This window comes from Zingiber officinale, chromosome 3B, assembly GCF_018446385.1.
Source record: "Zingiber officinale cultivar Zhangliang chromosome 3B, Zo_v1.1, whole genome shotgun sequence".
Taxonomy (NCBI): Eukaryota; Viridiplantae; Streptophyta; class Magnoliopsida; order Zingiberales; family Zingiberaceae; genus Zingiber; species Zingiber officinale.
Window position 1 is genome coordinate 113,753,663 of NC_055991.1, and position 7,513 is coordinate 113,761,175.

The 7,513-nt window shown below is 39.7% G+C and overlaps 1 long non-coding RNA gene across 1 annotated transcript; it reads right to left on the reverse strand.

Annotated features, from left to right (window-relative positions):
* Positions 1-6,451: 6,451 nt before the first annotated feature.
* LOC121968531 lies at positions 6,452-7,282 on the reverse strand. Its single transcript, XR_006108200.1, has 2 exons — positions 7,182-7,282; positions 6,452-6,990 (listed from the first exon to the last, which is right to left on the reverse strand). It is a non-coding gene; the product is annotated as an uncharacterized LOC121968531 (long non-coding RNA).
* Positions 7,283-7,513: the final 231 nt, after the last annotated feature.

Below are 7,513 nucleotides of genomic sequence, written 5' to 3' on the forward strand. Positions count from 1 at the left end.
TATTGTGATAATTTTATTTTGCATGGTATCTTTTGTATTTCGACGAATGTGCCTTGCAAAAATAAAATGTTCACAGGATTACCTTAGACGAACAGTACTCGAGGCACCTTCTATAGTACTGAAGGTGCCTCGGACACCTTGTCAGAAGTCCTGCGTAGAGGCACGGAGGTGCCTTCCATGCGGCCAAAGGCTCCTTGGAGACTGGATGGAAGGTGCATTAGGGTGCCTTGAAGGCACCTTCAGATGAATAAATAGCGTAGATTGCGGAGGTTATCGAGTCTGAGGATGAGGGGATAACTTCTATAGCTAGAGATGCCTTCCATGGTGTTAAAGGCGTCTTTACTAGTCTATACAAGAAGTCTTCGAGCAGAGGGTTCAATACAATTCATCTTCGAGATCCTTCTCTTACATGCTACTCCAAAGACAATTCGACGAAACCGTAACACTGCCTCGACGACCAAAAGCTCATAATTTCAACATCGTCGTTATCAGTATAATTTTCAGTTGTAATACTTAAATTATTAACTTGTTGTACTATCTTTGTATTATCCGGAATTGCTTAAAGTAAATACTTAATGAGTGTGGGTTTTGGAATAGGAATTGTTACATGCTCTGAACCAAATAAAATCAAAAGTATTAACTTGATTTTTTTTTTCTTTCTTTACTTCCTTATTTCCGTTGTACGTACTCTTTACACGATTAATTTTCAAAAAAGACGAAAACCACGAGTGTTATTCATCTCCCTTCCTCTTTAGCACAATGATTCTATAATTGGTTTCAGAACATGATCACTTTGATATTGATTTCACTTAAATAGTTGCCTAGGAGAAGCGCACTCATAGTAAGAGGGAAAGCAAAACAGTATATTTTTCATATAATTAGAAAAAGACAATATCACAATTAAAGACATAAGAAAAGTTCAGAGTAAAACTCCCTCCAATGATATATTTATACAAGTTGTTATGGAAAACACCATTACAAACAAATATGATAATATTAAATATAATATGTGATCTGAGCAAAGTAGTTGTCCAAACAATCCTATATTATTTATGCGTTAAACCTTTATTAATTAAAATGAATCGCCATCATTATTCTTCACAATATACTTTCACTGCTTGGCGTAACTGAGAATAGCATATACAGTTTCACCAGAGTGAGAAGGTTGAACAAAACAACTGCAGTGACACCGATAGTCACCCACCGATTCTTGAAATAATTTTGCCTCAACCATGAGAAATTCCATAGTGCCCAAAGTCTATTGGACCTGTTTCTGCAGTAGCTGTCCACATTGATCATTACCTCTGCAAGATAGAAATGATCGAAGTCGACGACAGAGGCATCCGTCCTTCGGAGCTCGTTGAATATGTGAGCCACTTCTTCGTCATTGCGCATGCGGCAGACGATGATGTTATGTTTCCGGAGCACCGCCACGTCCTTGTCAGTGTTTATCAAGCAGTCCATGAACCAAACGTAAGCGGAGATGTAGTTGCCGGCCTCATGGCATTGCTGCTCGAAAGCGATGAGGTTCCGGAGGAGGGAGATGTTGTCATCGTTGATGAGGAGTTGAGGAATCTCCATGGATCTCTTGCTTTCGTCAAAAGTGATGTCCAAGAAGCTACTGCCATCGGTCTTATTTGTAAATTGTATTCTCATTGCTTCGAGCATCTGAGCACTAGGGAAGGAAGGTAAGTCGGCGGTATCCAGATGTTTCGCCTTTCCTCGCAGCTGGCTAACTAGCCATCCATGAAAAAGATGGAGCAAATGAGAATTTTCTTTAAAGATAACGTTCGAGGTCGAGGTTGAGGTCCAGGGCGGAGAGAGGTTTCGGTGAATTAGCAGCATGATATCATGCCAGAGGAATTTCGTTAAGAGGCGATTGTCATCTGTGCGCTCATTGAGGAGATAAAGAAGGGGAGGAAGAGGTAACTGGTTTTCGACAACCAGCATATCGTTGACAATCGATGGAGCTGCCCACTTCCACAAGTAGTCTTCCTTCTGTGTTACATAACACCCCGCGGCATGCTCCCGTAGAAACTCGGCCATGAAAGCGCAGTCGAGCATCATCATCGCCACGAACTCATTGCTGGTCATGCTGATCTGCTCCGAATAGCCACAACGTAAATTCGGCTCCCACTCCTTGAATCGCTCGACAATGCGCTGCACATAATCCACGTCCATGCGGTTGGTGCGCTTGAAAAAGTTGGTGGCATTGGGCAATTTGATCCTTTCATCCGTTGCTCGAAACTGTTGGTGTATGGCAACGGAAACCCGAAAAACTCTTAATATGATTGAAAAAGAGTCTGTTGACTCCTTTAGTAGCTATACTACTTCACGTACAGATTTTTCCCTTCTTTCTTCCTATTAGAAGAAAACAAGTACTTATAGAGCTAATACAAAGTAATTATTTAATTGTCTTATACTTCCAAAGTAAAAGACTACATTTTCCTAAGTTTGAATATTGAATTAAACTCTTCCCATGACTTGTCGTTCAAACTTCATGTTGGTCAAGATTCCAAATTAAATGCCTTTTAACACCCCTCCGTAATTTGTGATCTTGACTTGTCTCTTGAACTTTTCGAATTTTTCGGAGGTAACTGCCTTTGTTAAAAAATCTGCCGGTTGATTATTGGTGTTGATGAACTCCATTGAGATTTGTTTTCCATTAACTAGCTCTCGGATGAAGTGATGACGAAGCTCAATATGCTTCGACCTTGCATGAAAAACGGAATTTTTCGTCATAGCAATTGTTGACATATTGTCGTAGAAAATCGTCATTGGCTCTTTTTGTTCAAACTTCAAATCCTTCAAAATTCGGCTTCGGCTGACGATAAAGCAACAGATTTTTGCTTTTTTGAACTCCACGAGATAACCTTAGTGCCGAGACAAAAAATATATCCGGAAGTACTTTTGCGATCATCAACGGATCCCGCCCAATCGCTATCGGTGTAACCAACGAGCTTGCAACAGTCTTCTTTTTTAAATTCGATACCATGATCTTTAGTACCTTTCAAGTATCTCAAGATCCGCTTTGCCGAAGATAAATGAATTTTACTAGGTTCATTCATAAACCTTGAGAGAAGACTTACTGCATGAGTGATGTCCGGCCTTGTGTTGATATAAAGCAATGATCCAACCAGCTTTCGATAAGTTGTGGGATCAATTTTTTCCGCATCATCGTAAACATGCAACTTCTCATTTAATGCCATCGGAGTCGAGATTGGCTTGCAATGACTCATGTTGAATTTTTTGAGAAGATCTTCGATATACTTCTCTTGAGATAGAAAAATTCTTCCGGGGCTTTGCTTCACTTGAATTCCGAGAAAGTAACTTATCGAACCAAGGTCGGACATCGCGAATTTTTCCATCATATTCTTTTTTATTTCTTCAACCAAATTCGGGTTTGTACCAAAATATATAAGATCATCAACATAGAGACAAAGTACGAGAAAATCATTAACGATATTTTTCACGTACAGGGACGATTCACTTAGACTGCGTTTGAAGCCGCTTTCAATGAAGTATCCATTGATCTTGCTATTCCAAGCTCGTGGTGCTTGTTTTAGCTCGTATAGTGCTTTCTTCAAATGACAAACTTTCTCTTCTAGCCCTTTTGTCATGAACCCTTCCGGTTGATCGACATAGACCTCTTCTTCAATTTCACCATTTAAGAATGCCGACTTTACATCAAGTTGATAAACTTGCAATTCTAATTGGGCCGCCATTGCAAGAACAGTTCGAATAGTTTCGATTCGAGCAACTGGAGCATAAGTTTCCGTGAAGTCGATACCGGGTTGTTGAGAGTACCCTTTCGCCACGAGTCGAGCTTTATGCTTATGAATCGAGCCATCTTCGTTGAATTTGATTTTGAAGATCCACTTTAGTCCAATAGTTTTCTTTCCTTTAGGCAAATCGACGAGCTCCCATGTTTGATTCTTCTTGATAGTGCTCATTTCTTCATTCATGGCATTAACCCAATTTTTGTCTTTTGAAGCTTCTTCATAAGAATGCGGCTCACTAGCAAGTAGAGCTCGTTCGTAAATTTCAACTAGAGGTCGAGTCTTCTTTGGAGGGCTTTCTTCATCGGATTCAACTTCATTTCTGTGTTTTTGGCCATTTTCGACTTGAGAAGGACCGGCTTCAGTAGGTGATGGAGTTTCGTAGTAGTCTGATTCTACTACTTGTTTCTCTTTGAAATCCCAAGAAGAACTCTCGTCAAATATCACGTCTCTTGAGACAATGATTTTAAGTGTGGAAGGATCTAGAAGCCGATAACCTTTTGATTCGTTGCTGTAGCCAATGAAAATGAGTTTTTGCCCTTTGCTGTCAAACTTTTCACGCCTTTGAGATGGAAGTAGAGCATAGGCTAGGCTACCGAAAATTTTAAAATGGTCCACCACCGGTTTCTTCTTGTGCCAAGCTTCATACGGAGTCATATTATGGACAGCTTTTGTTGGCGATCGATTCATGATATACGCAGCCGTATGCACCGCTTCAGCCCAATAAAGATTTGGAATGCCTTTATATTTTAACATGCTTCTCGCCATCTCTACAATCGTTCGATTTTTCCTCTCGGCCACACCGTTTTGTTGAGGAGTATAGCTTGTAGTCAATTGTCTCTTTATTCCATTGGCTTTGCAATACTCCGAGAATGGATTGCTCAAGTATTCTCCTCCTCAATCCGTTCTCAATGATTTGATTAGAAATCCACTTTCTCTTTCGGCTTGAGCTTTAAATTGCATGAATGTGGAAAAAGCTTCGGACTTTTGGTTGAGAAAATAAATCCACATCATCCTCGTGTAGTCATCAATAAAGAGAATGAAGTACCTCTTTCTTCCGGGTGTGGGAGTTTGCATCGGCCCGCAAATATCCGAATGGACAAGTTCTAATGGTGACTTTGCTTGCCAAGATGTTTTAGGAAATCGAAGCTTGTGCATTTTTCCGTATACGCAGCCCTCACATACTTTTCCGGATGGTTCGATCGAAGGAAGGCCTGTCACCATATTTTTCTCTTTGAGAAGAATAAGAGCTCTATCATGAAGATGTCCGTATCGCAAGTGCCAAAGAGAAGATAATTCCGCATTGTCGACTTTTAATGCTCGGTCTTCAACTAAAGGCATCGTGAGAGAGAACGTTTTATTTTTCATCTCGATATTTGTGACAATCACCTTGTTTGTTTTATCAAAAATTTGACATCTTCCATCATCAAAGAGAAATGAAAAATTCTTTTCCATAAGCTGACCAACACTAAGAAGATTGTGAGAAAGTTCAGGCACATAAAGAACATCAGTAATGAGTTTTTCTTTACCTTCTTTAGTTTGGACTGCAATATCTCCTTTTCCCTTTCCGCTTTTCCGGGAGCCATCTTCAAGAATGATTTGTGATGTTATGTTTGGATCCAGCTTCACAAAGGTATCACGATTTCCGGTCATATGGTTGCTACAACCACTATCCAAGTACCACACGCTCTTTGAAGGTTGATTTGCACTTGAGTAGAATAGAATTTCTTCTTTTGTTTCATTCGAAAATTTTGCTTCTTCTTTTCCTTTATTTTTCTCCTTATTCTGGAACCAGCAATCTCTTTGGGAATGATTCGGAATCTTACATCTTTTGCACTTGTGGAAGCAATCTTTAGACACGTGGTTCGTCTTCTTGCATATGATACAACCGCCATTGTTATCAGAATTTTGCGATTGCTTATTTTCCCTGTTGTTATTCCTCCACTTTCCTTTGTTGTTGTATTTGGATTTTGGTACTTGCTTTGACTCGAAGGCTTGTTCAGTTAACGAGTCGCTCGAACGATTTATTCGTTGCTCGTGGGCGAGAAGAGATCCCGTCAGTTCGTACATAGTTATTTTCGACAGATCCTTTGATTCTTCTATTGCAGCAGCTACATGATCGAACTTGGATGGAAGTGATCGTAACATTTTCCCGACCACTCTTTTGTCTTCGATTGTATCTCCGCAACTTTTGATTTGATTCACGATTTCAGCCGTTCGGGATGAAAAATCATGAACCATTTCTTGCTCTCCCATCTTGAGATTATCAAAGTTTCTCCATAGTGACTGGAGCTTTAAAGCAATCGTCTTTTCCGTGCCTTCGAATTCAAGTCGTAAAATCTCCCAAGCTTCAAGAGCACTTTTTACTCCGAAAATGCGAGGAAAGATGGTTTTACCGATGCCTTGCTGAATATATCGCAACGCCTTTGCATCTTTCTTTTTGAACTCTTTTTGTAGTTTAGCGAAATTCTCGTCACCTTCATCTGGTGGCGTGAGCTCTCCGTTAATCACCTCCCATAAATCAACGGACTCGAAAAAAGTTTCCATTTGGCTATTCCAATATTCATAATACTCGCCTTCGAAGATTGGAACTTGGCCTGGAGAGAATGTGAATAACGAACTTGACGCCATTTGAGAATTATTTGAGCTCTGATACCAAATTTGTTGGTGTATGGCAACGGAAACCCGAAAAACTCTTAATATGATTGAAAAAGAGTCTGTTGACTCCTTTAGTAGCTATACTACTTCACGTACAGATTTTTCCCTTCTTTCTTCCTATTAGAAGAAAACAAGTACTTATAGAGCTAATACAAAGTAATTATTTAATTGTCTTATACTTCCAAAGTAGAAGACTACATTTTCCTAAGTTTGAATATTGAATTCAACTCTTCCCATGACTTGTCGTTCAAACTTCATGTTGGTCAAGATTCCAAATTAAATGCCTTTTAACAGAAACCGTTTCTTTCCATGGTGGTAGGGGCCGAGAGAGACCATCTTTGGTTCAAAAGAATCGGAATTGGTTCTGCGGATGTTCTCAGGAACTCGAAAGATCGTCGCCTGGATGTCTTCCGGCGATTCGCTTTCCAAGGTCAGTTGCTCCGTTAAAAAACTAGCCAAGCGATGCACATCTCTAAGAATATCGAGGGATGCGAGAGAATCATTTTCCATCTCTTATAGTTAAACAACAAGAGACGATTGCAGACTTGTAGCTCTGGATTAATCCAAGAAATTAAGTAAACTTGCATAGTTCATGTCAAACTAAATATGAATATGCAAAATTAACTAACAAAATATAGAAAATATAATTCGTACATATGAATATAGGAAAACTAACAAAATATAGAAAAAAAGAAAAAGAAAAGGGACGATCAAAAAGAACTAAACAAGGATATGATTAATAACCAGCTATATATGGCAGCTCCAACCTAGCTTAGATTGCTTCGGCAACCTGCTGCCTCCTGCCGTGGAAGAGGAGAATATGATAATTAATCTGGGGAGGGGACGAGAGTACTTGAGAATGTATATTACATATTTATAGCTAGCTGCTTTGACTTTTTCTTTTTTCAGACAAACTGCATTAGATTCTATGTTTTATCCTTTACCCAAGCATAAGGTTACAGCAAAATCTAACAATGTGGATCCCATGCACCTAGTTAATTTCGTATAGGGCATAGCACACAAATTGGGGTGTACTTCCCTTGGACTCCCCCTTGCTCATGGGGGCCGGGAAGATA